This window comes from Palaemon carinicauda, chromosome 40 (assembly GCF_036898095.1).
Source record: "Palaemon carinicauda isolate YSFRI2023 chromosome 40, ASM3689809v2, whole genome shotgun sequence".
Lineage (NCBI taxonomy): Eukaryota > Metazoa > Arthropoda > Malacostraca > Decapoda > Palaemonidae > Palaemon > Palaemon carinicauda.
In genome coordinates, this window is record NC_090764.1 from 38,942,809 (window position 1) to 38,966,980 (window position 24,172).

A 24,172-nucleotide genomic window follows, 5' to 3' on the forward strand; every position below is an offset into this window, starting at 1 on the left:
ACAATGATTGCCTCATCCATATCCATTTCCCTCTGTTATACCTATATTTCGAGCTTCGGTGCTCCAGAATTACTACTCCAATCCCCTGCAGTACTCACGTCCCGATTACTTCACCTAACGGCTAGATTGAGCGTCTTATTCACATGTGCAATAACGACTTACAAAAATAACATTCTTACCGTCACTTTTATGTTATTTTGCAAAATCTACTGGAATCCACTACGTTAAAATATACACATTTGTTGAAGTAGTGTGCACGGGGCACGGGTGAACGTATTACAGTGCAGTTCGGAGAAAATGTAAACATTAACACATGTTACTTGGTCCTGTTCACTTTCATAAATCAGTAAACTATCCCTTTTCTGGGATAGTATTTTGAGTAAAATATATAAAACTATAATTATTAAAATAATTATTGTAATAATATCAAAGTAAGATACAAATTTTCATTTTTCTAAATAAATTAAATCAATTAATTAGAAAGGACTGATACCATTTTGTAGTTAACGTTTCCAATGGAATTACCTCTTCTTCTTATATATATAGGATGAGGAGGTCTTGGTTATAATTACAATATTGTATGAAAGAAATTTACAAAAAGGAAAGAAAGTTTAATTGCAATTTAAATAGACTTCAATAAGGCACGTGACCCAGTCGAGAGAGAAAAAAATAATTTAAAGAATATGAAATATAGCCAAATGCAATAGATGCTATAGAAGAAATCTACGAAGAGGTCAAAACAAAAATCAACGTTGTATATGAATTAGAAAAGGATTTTGACGTAACTAGCTGTATAAACTAGGGATGTATATTGTCAAATAATTTATTTATATTTATCATAAGCCGAATAACTAACGAGTAAGAAAGAAAGGGACAATATATTAAACACGAAATAGTAACGATTTGAGTAATATTCTTTGCAGGTGATGGTTTGACGCTAACAAAAAATGTAGAAGCGTCGAAAAAACATACGAATATTAATATAAGTGTATAAGAATTGTAGATCATAAATAAACAAAAGTAAGATTCACATTCTGATACATAATATGAAAGGAAATCCGGAAGCTATACATACATACGTAAATCAAGGCACTTTCTCCAATGTTGGGGGGTAGCCGACGTTAAACAAATGAAAAAAAAGACCTCTCGACTGATACATAATATGAAAGGAAATCCGGAAGAGATATGAGGTATAAAGGTAACCAAAAGCATGAAATACTAAGGAATAGAGATAGAGGGGAAAATAAACATGTATAAGAAAAAAAAATATCGGAGAAGGAGAAAAGCTTACAAATTTAATCTACTCTATTATACCAAACACTGCCATAAAACGTTTTTCTTTTTTTTTTTTTAAATTAGCTTATGTTCTAAAGTTTTAGTAAGGCTATAGGTTTCTGGTGCATAAGTTAATGCTGGTAGGACCATCTGATTAAATATTTTTCTTTTCAGAGAAAGTGGCATTTTACTTTTCATAATCTCATTTTGATAACCAAAACTTCTCCATTCTATGCTTATCCTTTCAATTTCAGTTTCATATCCTGGGGAAACGCTTACCGTCTGACCTAAGTAATTATATATACAGTACCTTCAAGTTTTCTCTTCTTCCCTGCCTCATCATCGTTGAGTCTTTGCTGCATCTTCTGAAGAAGAACAAGTAGAAGACGTTATCAAAGAAGTCGTATGTGTAAGTAAATATTTACATGTGAGAAGCACGAACTTAATACATTTTTTTTAATTAAAAAAAACCTTAGCCTTAAACTTTCAGCAATTAGCTTTTTCCTTATCTGATCTAAATGACTATAAATGGAAGATCTGTTCTCTTGATGAGGTCTTGGCTTCTCCACACCCGGTGACCTGCAATTCTTTCGTTTAACATTCTAAAATGTTTGTAAGTTTATCTGTACGCTCATCTCCCCTATATCATAAAGAGCAGGCGTCTGGCTATATATGAATATATATAAAAACTAATATATATATATATATATATATATATATATATATATATATATATATATATATATATATATATATATATATATATATATATATATATATATATATGGTGGTCATCTGCGTGAGTCTGATGATTGTGAACATGTTTTATTAGTAAAGTACATGGTTACTATTATAAACTTACTGACACTTTTTCTTCTATGATATAAAGGTTCTGTAGCATTATGAGGCAATCGCGGTTCTTATCGTAATATATTACTAGCTCCTTTGGGAGAGAGAAGAGATGCTTTACTCACAAAAGCGTACCTCAATGTTATCATCCTGAAGATGGTGAGCTAACTTTCGCCAAAGAAGAATTTTGGTCTTTGCAACATTAATTTTGTTCCATAGCGATCCACAGGCATCCCTCTGACATAGGCCTATTTATTTACACATCAGGTTTAATATTTGGACAGAAGCAAAGTTGTTCTTAAATAGAAGACAAGGAAGGTTACTTCGATTGAAAATAATTTACTGTTCTCTTTATGCTATCTCCATTGTGCTAGCAACAGGGTAGACTTTCGCACCTTAAATATCTCTCACTCTCTCATCTTCTTTGCATGCAATTTTCGTCTGACTGAAATAGTAACGGTTAATTTTTCATGATTATTGTTGTCATTGTTAACCTTTTTTGTCTACCAATGGCTCATGATCCTTGTTGTGATAATTTAGACATTTTTATTATTGTAATTATTGTTTACAAGGTAACAGTCAAAACTTAAAACACCTTAGGGGTATGTGCTTAAAAGCTGCAGTAGGAGAAGGAACGAGATGTAAGCAGTTATGGAACTTGTACAAACCATGGTGTTGATATTCATATTGTGAAAATATTGTAGAATGTTTAGGATGGATCGCTGGTTGCTAGTACTCCACTTAATGGTTTACTAGAACTATGAAGTACTCCTGCCTTTCCACTCAGATGTATTAGTGGTTCAATAGATGTTTCATACTCCTCATTCCTCGCCCAACATCTTTCCTCTGGTTGAAGCTAAAATTAAGGTGGAGAGGAAGGCGAAAAAAAGTCTGAAAATGTATTTGAAACAGGCGAGTTTGATGCGAAGGAAGTTAACCCTATGAATAGTTATGCACGCAGAGGATGATGATTACCTCATCGAGGCCATCCTTTTTTTATGAGATACAAGAGTTATGATGGAAACAGACACTCACATCAGTTTAGAAGAGCATATATTGAGGATATGAATACACTATTGTGTTATTCAGTATTGATCATAAGTGGGAGGAACAGATGAAGATTTAGCAAAATCATGATGGGGTCATCAAGACAGGGTTAATCCTTCTTGGTAGGAAGTGTCTGTGGTTATATGAAAGTATAAAGAAGGAATAGAAAATAAGAATTAGTGATGGAAACAGGTTACAGTATCTAAGGTGCGGTTATGTGTATGGGTGCCGGCAACTAGGTCAAGAGCGGACACTGTTCCCCTGAAATCCTGAAAAAAATTTATATATATCTATACATATAAATACTTTATTCATTAAATAAATGCAGGTGCTGATACTGATTTTGGAATTACCCTGCTAGTTCAAAAGGTCTTAAGTGTTTGTCTGCTTGATATTGAAAACAATTCATGTATATATTAAGATTGCTCCCACTTGGAAAATATGCTGAGGACACTCATGTCTATGGTAGGAGGAAAAAAGCAGTAATGTGGAAGCACACAGGAAGATGGAATGGGTAATCAATGATAAAGTGAGAGAAAATTATGGGACAATTATAAAACAGGAGAGAAGGTTAACAAATTTCTTTAGTTTTATGGCATTATATACAGATCAATATCTTTAACAAGTGAATCTCAAAATATACATGCAAATAGAGAGATGTCTTATTTGAACGAAGTAGTAGTTAGTGGAGAAGGTATTTTGAATATCTATGGAAAACAGAGGATAGGAAAAAAGGCAGGGCTGAATGATGCAAGATGTGGAAGGGATAGTGTAAAGTTCAGAATGGTCCAGGGAACTGCAGTTGAGGAAGTAAGATGGTGATTCAGAGATTGGATAATAGACAGGTATCTAGACTTGATGATATTACCAAAAGAAAAAAAAAGAAAAAAAAAGATTATGCTACTGTAAGATTAAGTTGGGGACCAAGGATTGTATGGAGTGTTTGTATGAGAGAGAGGTTTCAAAAAAAAAGATAAAAAATTAGATGCTGTTGTAAGATTAAATTGGGAACCAAGGATAGTATAGAGTTTTTTGTATGAGAGAGAGAGAGAGAGAGAGAGAGAGAGAGAGAGAGAGAGAGAGAGAGAGAGAGAGAGAGAGAGAGAGAGAGAGAGAGAGAGAGAGAGAGAGTTTCAAAGGAATAGGTGAGAGGAATTGTTTGGCGATGAAGAGGAAGACATCTCAAAAAGACAGAATCGATGGCGTAGAAAATCGATTGAATGACAGATTCCTATCCAGGAAGAGCAAGAGCTTCTGTAACGTAGGCAAATGAAGCCGAATATTGGAATACTTAACATGTTGATGCTGAGCTTTCTTTATGAGTCATGTAACAATTAATGGTTTAAAAGTTTTACTATAAATGAGATTCATCAACGATTCAGCAATTAAAGAATGAATGTGGCAGTGACTGCTATATTGTTATTTCTCTGGAACACATGTGCTTGGGGCCACAGCTTTAAAAAAAAAAAAAAAATAAATAAATAAATAAGAAACTTGAAAGGAAAAATCAGTTTATTACCAAAATTTAGTCAGCTCTATGTTTGAAAAACTTGAGAGAAAAAATGTTAATTTGAGAACTGAGTCAAATTCTATTTTCGTAATTTTCACGAGAACAACAAATGTCGAGTAAAAGTAGTCGTGTGGAGAGGTGGCTTTGTTTCTTAATGTGTTTTCGATTCCTTCATGTGCCATACGAGAGGGATTCGAGTGTTTCTAATCAACGCACAGGGGAAAGATGGAAGCAGTTGCCATGACAACGGCACACTCTGCCTCTTGTTGACACTCGGTTGAAAATGTTTTTTAGCAACTTATTTTTAAATTCGTGATTATCAGATGGATAATATTACATTGTCCGTGTCCAGTGTTGGTATGACCCAGATAATTAATTTTACTATCACCGGTTAAATTAATTTGCCTCAAAATCAGTGTTAATTGGTAAAATAATACTAATTGTAATAATTATGATAATAATGGTGATGAGGATTGCTACCATCATCAATACTTATACTATATGTAAAACTATATTTAGAAGAACTGTTTATTCGTTTAAAAATAGAAACATCAAAACATCAGCTTTCCTCATTTGCATATTCATGTAAAATGACATATCTAGGACGCAATCAACGAATTATTTACTTTCATTCTATAACAACCTAATAATGATGACTAGCCTACATCAAGAAAATAGATGAAATGGAGAACGGTTGGATGAAAACTATCGATTGCGAAACTTACGTGTGATTGTCACCTGCCACTTTTGAAATTGACGTATTGTGGTTGATTTTGTGGTTGTTTTTCGCCATTTTAGCCACAAATTATGTGTGTGATTAGCCTGAGGTTAAGCAATGCTTTGCTATTTCATTTCTTATTCATAGTAACTCTTGTGTTTGGTGTTACTCTTTATGACTAGAATCGTTTATCATTATTAAAAAGTTTATGGTTGCTCGTACTATTTTTGCCTTGGGTTACTTCATTTCAAAGAGTGTGAATGCTCTCATCAATTTAACCTTAATTTCGTCTATGTCTACAAGTAAATTTCTAATTTTGACTTTCTTTTCATTACTCTACTCATAGAGTAATAATCTATTTTTCATTAAGTTATTGCTCTCCTCTATTTTTTTTTAATTATTCAACCACTTTTATCAATTTTCTTGAATTAATTTCAAGCTACGAAAGTCTATAAACTATTTTCTAAAGGTTTCTTTACTACCTTTAGGGGCTTATTTTTTTGACACATGGAAACGAAGAGCTAAAACATTGATTTTATTTTTCACAAAAGAATATCCTCAACTGACATCATAGAACCTTGTCATCTTCATCTTCTTTTAAATCAGTTTAGTGTAATATGATTTATGTGAAGTAGTAGTAAGTGTATTTGTCTCTTATTCTAATCATCGTATGAAAAATGATTTTCACTATCTCATAATGAAGATTTTTCAGCAAAATTTACAGAAGTCGGTAGACAGTGATGAAAGAGATAAGATAAGGGAAGGGAACTTCTCTAGTTAGGACATAGATCTATGGTAATCAACATCATCAGAATTTCAGTTAAGATCAAGGGACATCTTCCGCCACATTTATTCATGATCAACAAGAAATTTCATTCCAAAATGAAAAGAAATAAATACAAAAGCGAGAAATTGCAACGACATATCTACTTTAAATACTTCTTTCTGTATTATAGAAGGATTATTTGTTAGTTTGTTGCATTAATGACTTATAATGAGTGACCTTCTTCGTTATCTGCGCTTTCAAAAAGGAAAAGTACGATATGAAATAAAACAAACAGATATAACTGGATAATATGACTTTTTGTAAGGATGGACGCCTTCTTACCAACACAGGGTTAATGTGCAATATATATATATATATATATATATATATATATATATATATATATATATATATATATATATATATATATGTGTGTGTGTGTGTGTGTGTGTGTGTGTATGTGTGTGTGTGTGTGTATACTGTTATGTACGTGCATTCATCAGAGATGAATTCCCTCAAATCGCTAAGTTTCCATTAAAAAAAGAAAGAAAAATATAAAAATCACTGTCATATTTATCCATCAGCAATTGAATTGGAAGTAAACCCCAGTGTAAAAAAAAAAACTTCTTCAACAATAGTCATCTTTTATGGCTACATCCTCGACACGTAGTCACATCTATAGTGTCTTGATAAAATCTCACCTCTGGGATACAAAGGCACTTATGTTTCATCTTCTTCACTAGTATATTTGGGTAGCACAGTAACACTTCATTATTTTATTCTTTCTTCATCCTAAAACACACATCTTTGTAACAGCTTTACATTTACATACGTTTCGCTTCACAGCATTTTTTTCCGTTACTCCTGTTACCTTCTTTATTTCATTTCTAGTGCCATCCTACTATTATCTGTCTCACCTCCAAAATGCCTATGAATATCCGTCACTTATGTTATTCGCCATAATCAGCAAGCCATCTTTTAACAAATGATATCAGCATCTCTATTAAGAAATTTAATGAACTTCACGAACACGCATTCCACATAAATCACTTAATTTTCTCAAGCTCTCGAACATATCACACAACTGACGATGGATAAATATTTGACACCCTCTTCTTTGTCTAATCTCTCACTACTTTCCCCATATTAACACTTCTTTTATGTGCATTTACAATGTAATCAAAACCTCACCGCACATATTCCCAGGAATGCTATGAGTATTTCTATTCTTTAGTAAATTTTGCCGTACTTCCACCACTTTTTATTTTATTTTAGAGACCATCTTTTTATCTCATCAGTTGTTTTGATCACTTTTACACAAAAACTTACTGATATATATATATATATATATATATATATATATATATATATATATATATATATATATATATATATATATATATATATATATATTAATCCAACCTCACCCTTTTGGGCTCCCCACAAAATAGCAAATGTGATATGTTACAACGGTGTGATCGTTCTTAAAATAAAAAAAGTAAGTTTCAAGTGTTCTTTTTTCTAGCGTCGCAATATCTAAATAAAAATAAACACTTCAAAACGCATAATAACTGTCAACTTACTCTGTGCAGCATATATGAATAATTTCTTTTTACATATATAATAAAGTAACCCGCTTTACAGTACTTAAACTGTATCTTAACGTACATCGGATAATACGAGTTATTAACAAGAACTTTTGACCAATTATTATTAATATGTATTACTTGCTAAGCTGCACCCCTAGTTGGAAAAGCAGGATGCTATAAGCCCAGGGGTCCCAATAAGGAAAATAGCCCAGTGAGGAAAGGAAACAAGGAAAAATAAAATATGTTTAAGAACAGTAACAACATTAAAATATATATTTCCTATATAAACTATGAAAACTTCGACAAAACAAGAGGAAGAGAAATTAAACAGAATAGGGTACCCGAGTGTACCCTCAATCAAGAGAATTCTAATCCAAGACAGTGGAAGACCATGGTACAGAGGCTATGGCACTACCTAAGACTAGAAAACAATGGTTTGATTTTGGAGTGTCCTTCTCTTAGAAGAGCTGCTTACCATAGCTAAAAAGTCTCGTCTACTCTTACCGAGAGGAAAGTACCCACTGAACAATTACAGTGCAGTAGTTACTCCCTTGGGCGAAGAAGAATTGTTTCGTAGTCTCAGTGTTGTCAGGTGTATGAGGACAGAAAATAATATTTAAAGAATATGCCAGACTATTCGGTGTATGTGTAGGCAAAGGGAAAGTAAACCGTAACCAGAGAGAACGATCCAATGTAGTAGGCCTACTGTCTGGCCAGTCAAAGACCCCATAACTCACTAGCGGTAGTATCTCAATAATAATTAAACTAACTCGTTTATGCAAAGAATTTTGCCATATTTTTGTGTAAAGGTGAGCCTACATTTTTTAATCTTTCAAGCCTCATTATATTACTCACGCATAACAATGAAACTATATATATTCAACTTTGACAGATTCCACTTTCTTTTCTATTTGTACCGCCATCCATATTTTAGTTCTATAAAGAAGTAGATGAAATCCCAGCTTTTGTACACTGATTTTTTTAGACATCCTGCTTCCATCATTGGCTCAATAATTGTATTAATAACCCCTTCTCTCATACTGCCATCATTTGTTATATCTCTTCTCAATCTCTCTCTGGATTAACCCCTTTCATTCTTTAACCATTCTTATTAGTAGTCTATTCCTGTCCATTATGGCCCTTTTATTATCTCCCTTTTTAACAATATCTATTCCATTCACTACCTTTTCTTATCCAGTAATCTTGTTACCACGCCTCTCCTTTTCATAGAGAATTATTAGCGATGAGGTTGCTAATCTCGTGGTCTTATCGAGTCTATACGAACCCCGTCTAAGAGAGATGATTGATTATAGTTTCCCAATCCTTAGAATTATTTTTATTCAATAGCTCAAGGTCGCCTCACTTCAGAGAAAACGCCGAAAGAACAAAGAAGAAAATTCTATCCAAAACGCTAATATCTTGTATTTTTGGGGGAAGAATTCCACGAAGGAAGGATAGGCTACTCGGTGCCTCTAACCAACGGCTAAGGCCAACTGGAGTGATCTAATAAGGATATGAACATGCAGTTAATTAATTACATTTTTTAACATTTATTTTGAAGCCAAATGTGATTAACACTAATAGTCCCCAAAAAGCGTTTGCAGACTTGATTCATTTTTTAAAAATTGAGTAAGATTGACTTTCGATTTGATACTGCGATTTTTCCGATTAGGCCTACCTATCTAATGTCTCTATAGTATGTAGACTTGTAGAGTTTAATGAAAGACTTTATCTCGAATGAACTTAGGAATATTTCAACACCTTCTTATCAGATTGGTTCCTTTATAACAACGTTAACTGATCACAGATAGTCCCATTAATTAAGGTCATTTACACAAGGTAATGAAATTGTGTATTTTAAGTGCTGAATGAGGGGTTGATCTTACTTCACATTATTATCATCATTCAATATGAAAACAATCTTTTTAAAAAATGATTTAAACTCTATTTTGGAGATTTCTGTTCATCTAATCTTAGAATTTTTTTTCTATCAATACAGCGACAATTCTAGCACTATTACAAATCGTCTTTTTCGTGGTCCTTTTGCACAGTTTACAACGGCAGACGGGAGAAACTTCAAAATCATTGCCGTTCTCGAAAACCATTAAGATATAGCTTGATTCATAGCTGTAGATATCCAAATATTTATTCATAATGGTAATAAGACTATTTTGAACTTGCTTGCCGTCATTTCTATTCTTACTGTGGTTTAAGGGCTTTAATTTCATAAGATAACCACAAAATAATTACAGGCTTCCAGAGTTTTCTCTTAAATTTCCAGCAAGTTATTTTGTTTATCCTTTTTTATCTCACTCATGGAAGTACTAAACGGTAAAGTCTAAATTTTATGAATTTGATTGTAACGAATAAATAAAACATTGCATCTGTTTTAAATCAAAAGAATCTCTCTGGTCATTACCATTTACAACACCTTAACTTTGTTATTTATGTTTTATTTTCTTCTATTTTTATTTCTTTTAATCACATTGGAAACGCTCCTGTCTGGCGTTATACTGGACGGGAGATTAAGTCCTGCGCAAACTCGATATTTCTTGGACATTGTCACTGTCCCTTGCCTCTACCATTCATGATTTGACTTTAAACCTTCTTGTTTTCTATACTTTCTTAACTCTTCAATTTCAATATAATATTTTTGCCTATATCTAAAAGACTTTATCATCAGCATTACCCATATGATTTTCTTATTTGGACTTTCACTGGTGAGTCCTAATATTTTATCATCTGATGTTATGAAACAGAATCGTTTTTTTACGCTGAATTTTATTCTTAAGTGGCCAAATACCCGTTTCCGTTATTTTGGTTATATGCTTCTTAGTGTAGGCTTGTGAATTGAATAATTTCATTTGATCATAATGACGAGGAGCTAACCTCCTAGATATTTGTATTATCTTCCATAATTATGTAGCTTCCCTGTACCCCAGTGTTGCCATTTGAAGTGAGATTTGGTAGGGTTTGGTTTTATAAATGCCACCTAAAGGTCACATGAACATCGTAGATGGCCCTTAATGGCTGTCGAAAGTTATTTTGGAGCCTTCAGGTTGCACAAGAAAGTCTTTATTCCCTTTGGAAAGAACTTTAAGCTACCAAATCTTATATCAAATGGCAAAACTGCGTAACCCGATAATCCGAATATTCGACATAACGACTGTCAATTTGCTGATTCTGTTGGCTGGTCTTAGTTTCTATTGCCGTTTTGTTAAATGTTTTTCTATGAACACGTGATTCATTCTTTCACTATGATTTATTTTTGTGTGTAAAGTTAGCAAAAATTTGTTTTAATCGGAAATAGTGTTTGTATGACATATGCGTAGCATACCCAACTCTCTGACATGATGATTGTCAATTTGCTGATTCTATTGGCTGGTACCGTCTTAGTTTCTATTCATTATTGAAGTTCTGTCAAATGTATAACTGTGATTGCGTAATGCATAGGTTCGTGTTTGTGTGTAAAGTTGACAAGAATTTGTTTTCATCGGAAATAGTGTTTGAATTTAGTGCGTTGTGGTTTCAATCTTCAGCAGTGAATGAATATGCACGAGGAGCACGATTCTCTAAGCAGAACATTGCAAATGTAGTAAATTAACCAAAATGGAGCGGAATAGTACTAGGTTACCCTAATGGTTGTGTTGATTTAGAAAATTATATTTTGTTTTTGTTTTGAAGAAGTGAATGATGTTTGCATTGAAGAATACTTCAGCAGGAACAGTGCTAAACCAGTAAGTTTTGCAGGATTTCTTTCATGTTTTGTGGAAGTTGCAATAGCTCAGTAACGCGGTTTCATTGAGGTCTAGGCTACTGCAGTATCAGTTAAAAATCCACACAAATTATATATACAAATTTACCAATAATCCTTTCGACTATCTTGCCAAATTGGTTTCTTAATAGTAGTTTTTTTTCGATGATGAGCAGTTCAGATTTGATGGTAATTCTATACAATAGCTCCGCCATTAATAATTTTGATTTTTTTTTTCTGATGAATTACTTGGTGCTTTATCCAAAGCTCAGCTTTTTTGAGGCGGAACAGTATTTTTACCCTGTTTGTTATCCTTTCCAATCTTGGGGGACCCCCAGTAGGAAACCGGGTTTTTTTGGGTCGGGAATGAGTTAAAGAATCTGTTGTAATATACGAATAATGGCACAAGTAGAATTAGCCATAAACAAGGCCACCAGCTAACCTAAACAAACCACATAACCTAACCTAAACAAACCACATAACCTAACCTAAACAAACCACATAACCTAACCTAAACAAACCACATAACCTAACCTAACCTAGTAGCTGTATCCTTACGTGGGGGGCCCGCGCTTTTCCCCCCTGCGACTCCCCCCTTATACAGCCATATCAAATATAAAACAGTCTAAAACCCTTTGTGTACTAATTTAGGTTGGAGGGTAAAGGTGAGCTGCCATCTTTAAGAATTCATGGAGCCTATGATCCAATATGAGACTTTTCAAACAAAGTTCCCTTAAAAATGGATATGTAAAAACTACACCTTTTTTCCACTTTCTTCTTGTTTTTCAATACAACATGCCTTCTGTCACACTGAAATGCTTTTTTGTTAATATCAAGTTGGCACTTAGAACCACAAGTGGGGCAAATAGTGTCACTTAAACTTTTAATAACAGCATGATCCTGGTAGTACTTTATTATTCTTTGATGTTACCCCAATAATGCAAAACAAAATTCAAAATAAATAACAATTGAGACAATAACTGGGGAGAAAATCCACAGAAACTGATGTCAAAGTAGATGGTAGATGAGAAACCGCACCAGAAGTTGAAGGTTTACACCCCTCCATGGCTCTCAAAAGACTGAAAAATTAGTGGTAGAAATTGTGTGAAAAGTGTTAAGCTTCCTAGTAAAACTGTCACCTGATTGGGTATTCAAGTCACGTGATTCTAGTTTTGTTAAAATGCTAGGCCCAACTAAAATGTGGATAATCATCCTTGGTTATAAACTATGATGTTTGGGTTACGTCTTGCTACGCAGAATACAGTTGACGATGTAATAAAGACAATTTATGTTTTTAACGTACAAATGAAGAAACGAGACCTCAGTCTGAAGATGAATTTGAGAGAATTATGAATTCGAGGGACTTAGTTTTTTTCAGGTGCGTCAAATTCAATTTTGATTTTTAAACCACTTAGATTTATATATCAAACAAAATCTTGGACTTCCCCCTTTTTTGTGAAAGTACTTAAATTTGATAACTTGCTGGCAGAGCTATTGTATAGAATTACCGGTTTAATTATTATTATCATTATTATTATTATTATTATTATTACTATTTGCTAAGCTATAACCCTAGTTAGAAAAGCAGGATACTATAAGCCCAGGGGCTTAATATATACTTTGATTTACTAGCCTAATGTATGAACAATATATCTTTTAACTCACTATCTCTATTTAGTATTTTAGCCATTTCTAACCAAGAGCATTGGGGCAAACCACCCATTTATTAACTTTTGGACCCTCATATATAACAACAATTATCGGGGACCCCAGTTACCTGTGGGAAACCAGGGTTTTTAGATGAGGAGATGCCCAAACGAGTGATTTGCAGCAATAATAATGGTCAGAAATACAAAATAAACACTATCTAACCACTTGGAAAAATATATGGTTTATGTAAGTAGGCCTAGCTGGAAAGGGAAGTATCATAATTATCTATGATTCACATCACAGACCCCTAATGGTTTTTGTTCCACCGTGGCTTGCTACACTCACAAAATTAACAATGCAGTTCAATTATAGAACTGTGCAATATTAGATAGGATATTGAAAACTCTCATGATTGAATAGAGCTTTGCAAATACACTATTTTGAATCCCATATACTACTGTACTGGCTGAAACCTTTATTAACAAAGTTACAGATTTTTGATAAAAAAAAAGGATGGTGAGGTTGCAGCCACTAAAGGAACTAACGTGTTTGAGCAGGACTCGAACCCCAGTCTGGTAATCTCCAGACACGGATGTTATCAATAAGCCACCATTATAACTACGAATGCACTTTAGAAAAATGAAACTTTGTGTGAGGGAATATTGTCCCTTTCATTAATCACTTCCTCACCCTCCGCTGAAACTATTGGAATGTTGTGATAATCTGGAATTTACACCTCCAAACAATAAGGTAAAGACTCATTATCCTATTATGGTACGCAGGCAGTTGTACATTCTTTCCCTGGGTTGGTAAAGACACGGCGCCCTATGTTAGGTTAGCTGGGAAACGTTAGTTGTTCCGTAACCGAAATACAAACCACGCTATTTACATTGGGTTTACCTTTTAGCGCAGCTGAAATGGCGAGCCATTAGAATTTAACGAGGGTGTATTACCCCCGCGCTAGTTAGCGGGGGGTTAGGGGAGTGGTAGCTAGCTACCCCTCCCCCCCCTCACACACAGGTGAATGCTCACTTTCACTTTTGGCTTGGACTGGGACAGACGTCTCTGTCTTGGTCCTCGCTTGGCAGCCATTGTTTGTTTTGTCTTTACTTAATCGCTTACTTTTCTTTTACTCAATATATATGTAAACATGTTTTCATGTTTGTATATATATTTGAGTATAGAAATCAGTAAGTTTCCTTTTCAGAGTTGTGTGTGTAGTGTACGATATCTCCGTGGAGTCCTCGGCAGTTAGGCCACCACGGCGTAATTTTATGGGTTGCGATCGAGTTTGACTTTGGTCTTTCTCTCTCTCTCTCTCTTGAGGTCGTTCACCCTTTTACTACGTTTTACTACGCCCTTGTAGCTTCCATCCCGTGTGGGGGGGTTGCTACGCCGCACGTTTTGTCTCAATTAGTTTATGAATCTAATTGTAGTTGTTAATTTTTCAGCTTGTAAAACGATTCCTTTCGGGGTTTTCGTTCTTTCTTTAGTGTTCATTCATTTTTAAATTACATAATTACATAGTTTCATAATTATAATTGTTATAATTCTGTTTTGGTTATAGCTCTCCTTCCGTGAGTGTAAGTGGTTGCGAGGGCACGTGCCTGTTGTGTAATTCTTGTTTCCTTTCCCTCAGGATTCCTCTTCGGAGCCTTCCCGGGGGAATGAATGTGTACTAATGTTTTTTGTTTTTATTTTTTTACAGTTACCGATCTAGTTCGTTTCTGTAATATGGCTACGGTGTGAGCTGTCTTGTGGAGGCCTGGGGATTCGGCTGTTGCTGCCTCCCCTTTGGATTTTCGTGAGGGGCGTGTCTCCTTCTACTGGAAGTACTCCCGTGACGATTGACAGCTCTCCAGTTCATTTTAGAACTCAGGAGGCTTGCCTCCTTGGGTGGGTCACTTTCCTTCCGAGGGAAGTTTTTCCTGTCCGGGCTTTAGTTTTTCCCCTTTTGGGGAGTTCTACTCTTGTCTTTTTTTCGTGCGACTATGCTCTTGGTGCTGAGCGGTCACACCTGCAGTTTCGCTCAAGGGGCTGGGCAACTGCAGGAGCCCCTCTTCGGAGGATTGCTCCTTTTAGGTCACTGGCTGACCAGTCTCTTCTACGAAGTGTTTCTCTTTCGTTCGCGAGAGAGTACACTCATAGAGACTCCTCTTCGGAGGATTCTTCTGCTGCTGTTGCTGTTGGCCTCCTTCGCCGTAAGGCTCACCTTCCGCCTCGTCGTAAGGGCCTCTCATCTCCCTATAAGGGTGCTAAGAGGCGCCTTTTTGAATCTACGTTTGCAGCCTACAACTCCTTCATCCGCCCTGGTGCAGATGGACAGCAGTCTGACCTCGTCTTCCGACGGGCAACGGTCTTCCCGACGGACAACGGTCTTCCGACGGACATCAGTCTCCCGGCGGACAGGCAACGGTCTTCCGGCCTGCTCTTGCTCAGTGTTAGCGCACAGGCGCTCTCCTGCTCATCAGCGCTTCCTGTTCGCCAACGCTCTCCTGTTTGTCAGCGCTCTCATGATGATCATCTCTGCTGTTCCTGTTGGTTCCTGTTACGCGCCCTGTGCGCCCAAGTTCGCCCTCGCGATCTAAAACTTCGGTTCAGGTCTGGGTCAAGGACTCTTCTTCTATGCGCAGGCTTCCACGCGTTGCCTTCTGCTCGTCAGCGATCATCTGCTCGCCAGCGACCTTAGACGCGTCAATGTTCACCTGCTCGCCAGCGATCTGCTACGCGTCAACGATCGCCATCGATCCCCTGACCACCATCAGTAGCGATCTAGCGCTCGCCTGCTGTGGACCACGATCTCCGGTAGCTGAGTCTTGCCGTAGGTCTTCCTCCTGCTCGCCAGCGCTCACCTTTTCTTCTGTCCTTCTGTGCGCCAGCTTTCTTCAATCGCCAGCGCACATCTGCGCGCCTTTATTTGCCGCGCACCAATTTGCGTCAACGGGTCTCTGACCGTCTAGGATCGCCTGATTAACAGCTGGCTTCAGCGCTCACCTTCCTGATGCACCTGCGCGCCTTCTGTTAGCGCGATGCGCGCTAACCATCACTAGTCTCTCTCACGTTGGCAATCGCCTATGCACCCGCGTGATTCTTCATCTGCTCACTAGCGTTTTGTTAACGCGCCAACGCGCCGTCGCTTGCCGACGCGCCATCGCTTGCCAACGCTCCGTCACTCTCCTGCGGGCTATCACCTCGCCAGAACGCGCCATCGCTCGTCAACGCGCCATCGCTTGTCGACGCGCCATTGGTCTCCCGACCGCCTGTGCTCACCCGCGCGCCCACGTGCCTGCTCGACCGCACGCCCGCGTGCCTGCACGTCTACGTTCATGCGCGACCGCGCACATGCTCTCCAATGTTCACCCGTGCGCGAACCAACAGTATTCCATCGCGCGAACGTACGGTTTCCGTCGCGCAGACGGACGGTGTTCCGTCGCGCGAACCGACGGTGTTCCGGCGCGCGAACCGACGGTGTTCCGGCGCGCGAACCGACGGTGTTCCGGCGCGCGAACCGACGGTGTTCCGGCGCGCGAAGCGACGGTGTTCCGGCGCGCGAACCGACGGTGTTCCGGCGCACGAACCGACGGGGTTCCGGCGCGCAAACCGACGGGGTTCCGGCGCGCGAACCGACGGGGCTCCGGCGCGCGAACCGACGGGGTTCCGGCGCGCGAACCGACGGGGCTCCGGCGCGCGAACCGACGGGGCTCCGGCGCGCGAACCGACGGGGCTCCGGCGCGCGAACCGACGGGGCTCCGGCGCGCGAACCGACGGGGCTCCGGCGCGCGAACCGACGGGGCTCGGCGCGCGAACCGACGGGGCTCCGGCGCGCGAACCGACGGGGCTCCGGCGCGCGAACCGACGGGGCTCCGGCGCGCGAACCGACGGGGCTCCGGCGCGCGAACCGACGGGGCTCCGCCGCACGAACGTCGGCTTAATTCTTGCAGTATCCATTGCTCGCCTATGGGTTATCACTCGCCGACCACCAGCTCTCACCCTTCCTTCCACGCTCGCCCTCCTTCTGCGCTCCATTGCTCACCTTCGTTTGCGTTCCTGCGTGACCGCGCATGGGCGCTTACACGTTCGCCCACGCGCAAATCATTGATTTACCATCGCGCGAGCTCCAGGGCGATTGCAACCACGATTCCCATTGGGGTTTTCGCAGCATGGCCAGCCTGGCGAGTTCTTCTGGAGCGTATTTCCAGAACACTGTCTCACCCCGTAAACGCAGAGCATGGCACTTGCAAGAATAGGAAGAATCTTCAGGGAGGTCTGAGCAACACTCCTCTTTCCAGAACCTGGGTTAGCCCTTCCCCGTCATTCCCTGGAAGGATTTTTGGCGGGGGGCTTTCCGTTCGAGATTTCTCCATTAGCCAAGGGGTGACTGCTTACCCCTTCCTCTTCTCCACCTCGTGTAGGGGGCTTAACAGGTCCTTTCCCTCCTCGGTTACGGCCCGAGGTTTGGTTCAAGGAAGCTACAGGAAGGTCATGGGTACTTTCCTCCTCTCAGGCTCAGGCACCTTGGCGTTTCGTCGTTAAGTATCTAACTTGCGGGCAAGCTCGATGTTGGACCATCTGGACGCGCTGACCGAGGGCTTCCTTTCGGGTGTCTCATCCGTGGATGTCGACAACCGCAGACACCCTTCCTTCCTTGAGAAGAGTTTGTTTGTGCCCAAGGACAGAGACTTAGACAGCGGCTGTGCGGAGGAAGTCGACTTCCGTTTTCACTCCTCCAAGGCGCTTTCTTCCAGACTCTGCAGGGCTCCAGCGCCTTTTTCTTTCAACCACGTCGGCCTAAGTTATTGGCTACGACAACTGAGACAAGGTGTCCAATTGCAGTTTCCTCCTGTCAGGAACAGATGGCACGGGAGGCTCCCCCGGGGGGGCATAGTCCTAAAGGGAGCGGCAGAGTTCACGAACTCTAGGATTGGCACCCCCCCCTTGCAGGTTTCACGCTGGGAGGATGCTTAAGGTTACTCATCCGGATGAGAGCTTCCCGATGCCCATTCCCGCACGATCTCTGTGATCAGCCAAGGATATCGCGCCTGCCGTCTCTGTCAGCGAATTCAGTGTCTCTGAACCTCTATACCATAGGGTCGGCAAGAGTTGCCCGTTTGGGCAGAATGATCCATACCTTAGGAGAAGGTCCTCCATAGGATCATCGACGGCTTCACCCCCGGCTTCTTCAGTTGATCCTTTCTTGTAAGGAAGTATCTGAGACGGGAGTTCCGTAGTCGACCTCTCAGCCCTGATCAAGTTTGTCGAAAAAACTTCGTCCAACGTAGAACAGCAGAATCGATCAGACTGGTAACGAGGCGACAGGACTCCTTAAACCCTGGATCGGAAGGACGGGTACTTTCAGTTTCCATTCCATCCATCTTCCAGGGAGCTTGTGGAATTCAGCCTAGACTGCAGGTATTCCTGCTTATGATGCAGTGTGGTGATCCCGCCGTGGCATCGCAGGTTTTTTTCCCCAGAGAACTCTCCCTGCTTTCCTCATGGCCGCTCAGGTGCAGGCTTCCGCCTCCTTTGCTTTTTGGAGGGCTGGTCAACTCCGGTAGGCTCGGGTTCGACCTTCTTCAGCGCCGGGACAAGCTTCCGGATGCTTACCATGGGTGGGGGTTCATGGTATTTTGCTAGGAGCCTTCTCTTCTTCTGCCTCAACATCTGGAGTATCTGGCCATGATATTGAGTCAACGGCCTTACCACGTTGAAAACCCCACTTCTCGTCCATCCAGCGAGGTTAAGCAACGTCGGTTCTGGTCGGTACTTGGATGGGTGACCACCTGGGGACGCCAGATTCTGTTGCCACCTCCTCCGAGCCTTCCCTTCAGTTGACTGTGGCAAGGCTGAGGAGAGTCGCAGTACCTGTTCTCAGTCAAGCAGAGCTTTCAGCCCTACCTTGAAACGTTTCCTAGTTCTCCTTTCCTCATTGACCCGTCTATAGTTCCGAACGGTCGCCTCAGGATAAGTTCCATGTGGGGCGGTCCAAGTTCCGGTGGTTTCAGGTAACGATTAACCGAACTCTCTGGCCCCTATGGGACCAGCGGAACTATTAGACCTGCAATGGGTGTTGACCTATGGAACCTCTTGATGGGAGTGGATATTCTCGTCCTTTCCCCACATTCTTGGTGCTGTTCTCGGACTCGTCAAAGAAAAAGGGGGGGGGGGGGGCATGTTCCGGTCCAGGCCTATGTTCAGGACCTGCAGGATACCTCTCCATCATTCAGGCAGGCTTAGGGGCCGTAGTCTGGCCCCTCTACAGATCCTACAGCTCCTGCCGAGTCGCACCGTGCGCGTCGACTTCATGATTCTGGCGTGTTCTAACCAGCAGGGGACGCATTTTCACACCTTCACATCTTGCAGTAGAGATACTGAGATGATTGAGATACTCTCAATACCACCATCGGCTCTCTCATTCCGGGCAGAGGAATGTTCTCTCCGACTATCCGAGCAGAGCCTCGTAGAGAGTGTACCTGGAGGTCTTTGGCCTTGAGTAACCAGCAAGTCCTGGTCTGGGGGACCTGATCGCGACAGCTTGGAACCTCAAGCTTCCGCTGTTCTTCCTCCCAGTCTCAGACCCCGAGACTCTGGCAAGATGCATTCCGGTGATGGTGGGACAACTTCGACGCCTGCGTCTTCCCTCCTTTTTGTCTGTGGAGAATGGGTCTCAACAAGACCAGGTTGTCTGTCAACCTTTCAATGGGAGAGCTCCACTGGGACTATGCGCAGAACGGTTTCTGGACCCTCTGCTTCCCCTGACGGAACTCCCGGGAGAGCTTCTCCCACGGCACAGACTACTCAAACAACCACACTGCAACATTTTTCACGAACCGGGGCGTCGCTTCGGCTTCATGCCTGGAGACACTACGCCTCCTCCTCAAGAAGAGACAACCTCTCTCATTCCGGGCAGAGGAATGTTCTCTCCGACTATCCGAGCAGAGCCTCGTAGAGAGTGTACCTGGAGGTCTTTGGCCTTGAGTAACCAGCAAGTCCTGGTCTGGGGGACCTGATCGCGACAGCTTGGAACCTCAAGCTTCCGCTGTTCTTCCTCCCAGTCTCAGACCCCGAGACTCTGGCAAGATGCATTCCGGTGATGGTGGGACAACTTCGACGCCTGCGTCTTCCCTCCTTTTTGTCTGTGGAGAATGGGTCTCAACAAGACCAGGTTGTCTGTCAACCTTTCAATGGGAGAGCTCCACTGGGACTATGCGCAGAACGGTTTCTGGACCCTCTGCTTCCCCTGACGGAACTCCCGGGAGAGCTTCTCCCACGGCACAGACTACTCAAACAACCACACTGCAACATTTTTCACGAACCGGGGCGTCGCTTCGGCTTCATGCCTGGAGACACTACGCCTCCTCCTCAAGAAGAGACAACCCGCTACAGTCGCGGGACGGAGGTCGCGTCATCTGCGATAGTCATCCGCAGGGGTCTTCCAGGCGAAGTGAAGAGTCTTCGGTGGTTGGTGCCGTGGGAGATATACCTCTTCCCTTGAGGCCTCTTCTCCAGCAATAACGGTCTTATTGCCTTTCAGCGAGAGGAAACTCCTTTCCGCTCTCGGCAATGAAGCCTGTCGCTCAGCCTTTCCCTGGCCTTCAGGCTTAAAGGAATAACTTTTTCCTGCCCGCTGGATCTTTCCTTGCTCATGCGAAGCTACGATCGTCCCTGCCCTAGTCGGAGTGAGACCTCCAACTTGGAGCATGTCTCGGACTTTTTAGTCCCTTAAGAGATCTTCTCAAGACCCTTTACGACAGGCCTCGGATTGTATTCCGTCTTGGGTCTCCTGCTCACTCTGGCCGCGGCCAGTGTGTAAGCAATCTTCTTGATCTCGTACGACTCCGCCCTTTCTAAGGAAGAGGGGAAGGCAACATTCAGGTTCGCTCCTGAGTTGTTGGCTAGACTCAGAATCTTGGGGTCCCGGCCTTTCGGTCCAATTCCTTCAAGATTTCGAGTCTCCATTCTGTATCTGATGTCCCAAAACCTTCTCTTTCTTGCCAGTAAAGGAAACGAGAGGTTAGCTTTGGGAACAGCTGCAGTTTGTCCTCAGTTGCAGCCGAGGAGGAGGACACGGGGGAGAGTCACCATTATACCTCTTCAGCTCGGACTCAAGGACATTCATCTCGACCTGTCTCCAGACCCTCCCCCGTCACGTTGCCCTACAGCACGATGTTGGATACATCGCAACGTCCCTCGCCTTCGAGTAATACTACTCTGTGACGCAGGTGCTACAAGCTGGAGTCTGGAAGCGTCTAATGACCTTCGCAGCCCGCTTCCTGCAGGGCGTGACCCACAGGAGTTTCGATACGTTTTCTATCGCTCTGTGGTGGCTACACAACAGGTGGTCTAACCTCAGGCTCCTTTTTGGACAGGTAGCATAAGGTTGAGGGCATTGTTATCAGGTTTTAGTCTGCATGAACGAAAGAAGTATGTCCGGCCCTTATTTCTTTCTTCATCATCCCCTCTACGGGGAAGCAGCATCCTGGTCTCTGCATAGCTGACCTCGAACCTTTGCAGGTAAACCATGCTTCCTTGTGTTCCGAGTATTGAGTTAATACTGTCGCGTCCCCCATACCCTGACGAGGTGGTATTGGGAACGTCCTAACCCAGAGTTCCTTCTGGAACTCCAGGTCAACTGCCTAGGACGGGTCACACTTCTTCCTTCACACACAAGCTTATGTAGGCCACACGGTTCCTTGCGGAGCAAGGAACTTGTGAGGTGCAGGGACTCCTTTTCTCGAGTGCGACTCACTCGGATTCTGAGTCCCAGTGTAAAGCCAAAGCCAGTATGGCTGGGGACTTTCCACCCTACCTAAGGGGTAAGTCACCCAATGTAAATAGCGTGGTTTGTATTTCGGTTACAGAACAAATGACAAATTCGAAGATAATTTGTATTTTTCCTAACCATACAAACCTTAGCTATTTACACATATTTGCCCGCCAGCCCTGTCCCCCAAGACAAGTCCTACCTCTAAGTGAAAGTGAGCATTCACCTGTGTGTGAGGGGTAGCTAGCTACCACTCCCCTACCCCCCCCCCCCCCCCCCGCTAACTAGCGCGGGGGTAATACACCCTCGTTAAATTCTAATGGCTCGCCATTTCAGCTGCGCTAAAAGGTAAACCCAATGTAAATAGCTAAGGTTTGTATGGTTAGGAAAAATACAAATTATCTTTGAATTTGTCATGTTAGGTTTTGTCCCCCTGTTTGTTTCCATGGTAGAATATGTTTTTTTCAGGCATTAAAATACATGTGGAATCACAAATGGTAGCTAGGTTCTATTGATGTATAAAAAGGGGAAATTAGAAATACAGTGTATTTCAAGAGGGAAACTATTCATTTGTAATAAGTTATATATAAGAAAGTGATACAAGAAGGGCATCAGGAGCCTATGTTTACTGTAGGCTACATATATTGTATGTTCGGACAGTGTAAGCATTAATATTTACTTAATATTGGTAATAAACTGTAATTTGTCTTTTTTTTTTTCTTTTTTTTTCTGTCCATACATCTAAAATGTTTCATTTTACAATGAACTGAGATTGCATTCCCATTATTGTTTTTAATTTGGTGTGATCCTTCATTATGCCCATTCTAGACCTGACCTAAAATTATTGGTGAATATTTGTCATATTACTAGCTGTCTTATAATTGCATTTTCAATGGCAACTAAGGTTGGCAATGTGTTTGAACTGTAAGGAAATTAAGGGTATACTGTATGTTACTAACTTAAGGTACCCCCGCCCAACATGATCTAAATCACCGTGAGGTGGGATTTCTCTCCCTGAGAATTCTCATGCCCTAAGCTAACATTAAACTAAAATACATGAGCGCTAGAACGGATCATTTCCTGGAAAAGTTGCATGGAAGAAACTCTACTGGTAAGAATAGAATTGTATAAATGAAAATATCTAAGAAGCTGTAGCTGTGAACGGTATACCATACCGTATCGGTAGCCTAATAGTCATTGTGATGAGAGATGAACTGATAGCTTCTTTTGTATTCATATTATTTTGATCAAATTTGGTAAAATATGCAGTTTAACAATTACATAGCCATTCAGTTATGTTTAAAATTACAGGGTTTAGTGCTTTACTTTAAAGCTTACACATATGTACAATACAAATAATGTTTAATGAGTGTTTGCTCTTTATAGGGGTACTGTATTACTTTTGGGGAAGTTGAAAGACGAGCCATTAAGACTTTTAGCGAGACTTAACCACCCATACCACTACTTTTGGGGGGGGGGGGGGTTATAGCTACCCCTCTTACTCACACACCTGTGACTGTACTTCACTTTGCTTCTGGGTTGGGCAGAGATTCGTTGTTTCTCTCCCCTCTCCAACTGACGGCCTTTTGACTTTTTAATCTTATGTTTTTTTTTTACAGTACTGTAATGTATATATGAAAACATTCTTTGTTTTTATATATAATTTAAGCTTTCTTTACAGTGAATGTTGCTTTGTTCCCATACTAACAAACCTTCCATTATTTATCTGGATATTCTTCCGGCGGAACGGGAAGGTAGCCATTAGACTAAAAGTGTGAGGTGGCAACCCTGCCTAACCCCTTGAGCAGGTAGGTCAAGGGTGCCTGGGGGTTACCTAGCCACCTCAATATATACTCTCACAGTTGTGAGGTACGTCACTTTTTCTTTAGGCTCGGTAGAGAGTGGACGTCTCCTCTCTCTCCTCCTAAGGCTGTCATTGGACATTATAATCATTCTTTCTCTTTTTAGGTGTGCTTGCTTCTTCTCATTTCCTTCATGTGGACTTGTCCTGGGCGCGAGGGTGCTGCGTGTGGTACCTTTATGTCATCACTGGATACTGACCCGCACTCTATGTGTCCTTCGTGTAGAGGGTATTGTTGCGAGCAGGGTTCGCCCTGTGTAGTGTAGGGAGTGACCTGCCCCCCAAAGGGGGAAATTTGGACGGCACAGGAAGAAGACGACTTAGCGTGATCTTTTTCCCTAAGGGGCGAGGAAAAGGCATTCTTCTACCTCGCACCCCCAAATCTCTTTCTA

At 41.1% G+C, this 24,172-nt stretch overlaps 1 protein-coding gene and 1 long non-coding RNA gene across 3 annotated transcripts in view; one reads left to right on the forward strand and one right to left on the reverse strand.

The window, feature by feature from the left end:
- LOC137631707 (CCAAT/enhancer-binding protein zeta-like) overlaps window positions 1-312 on the reverse strand; it is a 118,039-nt gene extending 117,727 nt beyond the window's left edge. The window contains exon 1 of one of the 2 annotated variants that reach the window (XM_068363585.1): window positions 180-312. The gene's annotated coding sequence lies outside the window, so the exon portion shown is untranslated. The remainder of the gene's footprint in view (window positions 1-179) is intronic. The other variant, XM_068363586.1, reaches the window with a different exon arrangement.
- A 10,659-nt stretch (window positions 313-10,971) lies between these two features.
- The window catches only part of LOC137631712 (uncharacterized), a 242,290-nt gene continuing 229,089 nt past the window's right edge, over window positions 10,972-24,172 (forward strand). Inside the window, exon 1 of the long non-coding RNA XR_011041937.1 lies at window positions 10,972-11,491. This is a non-coding gene — a long non-coding RNA (uncharacterized lncRNA). The remainder of the gene's footprint in view (window positions 11,492-24,172) is intronic.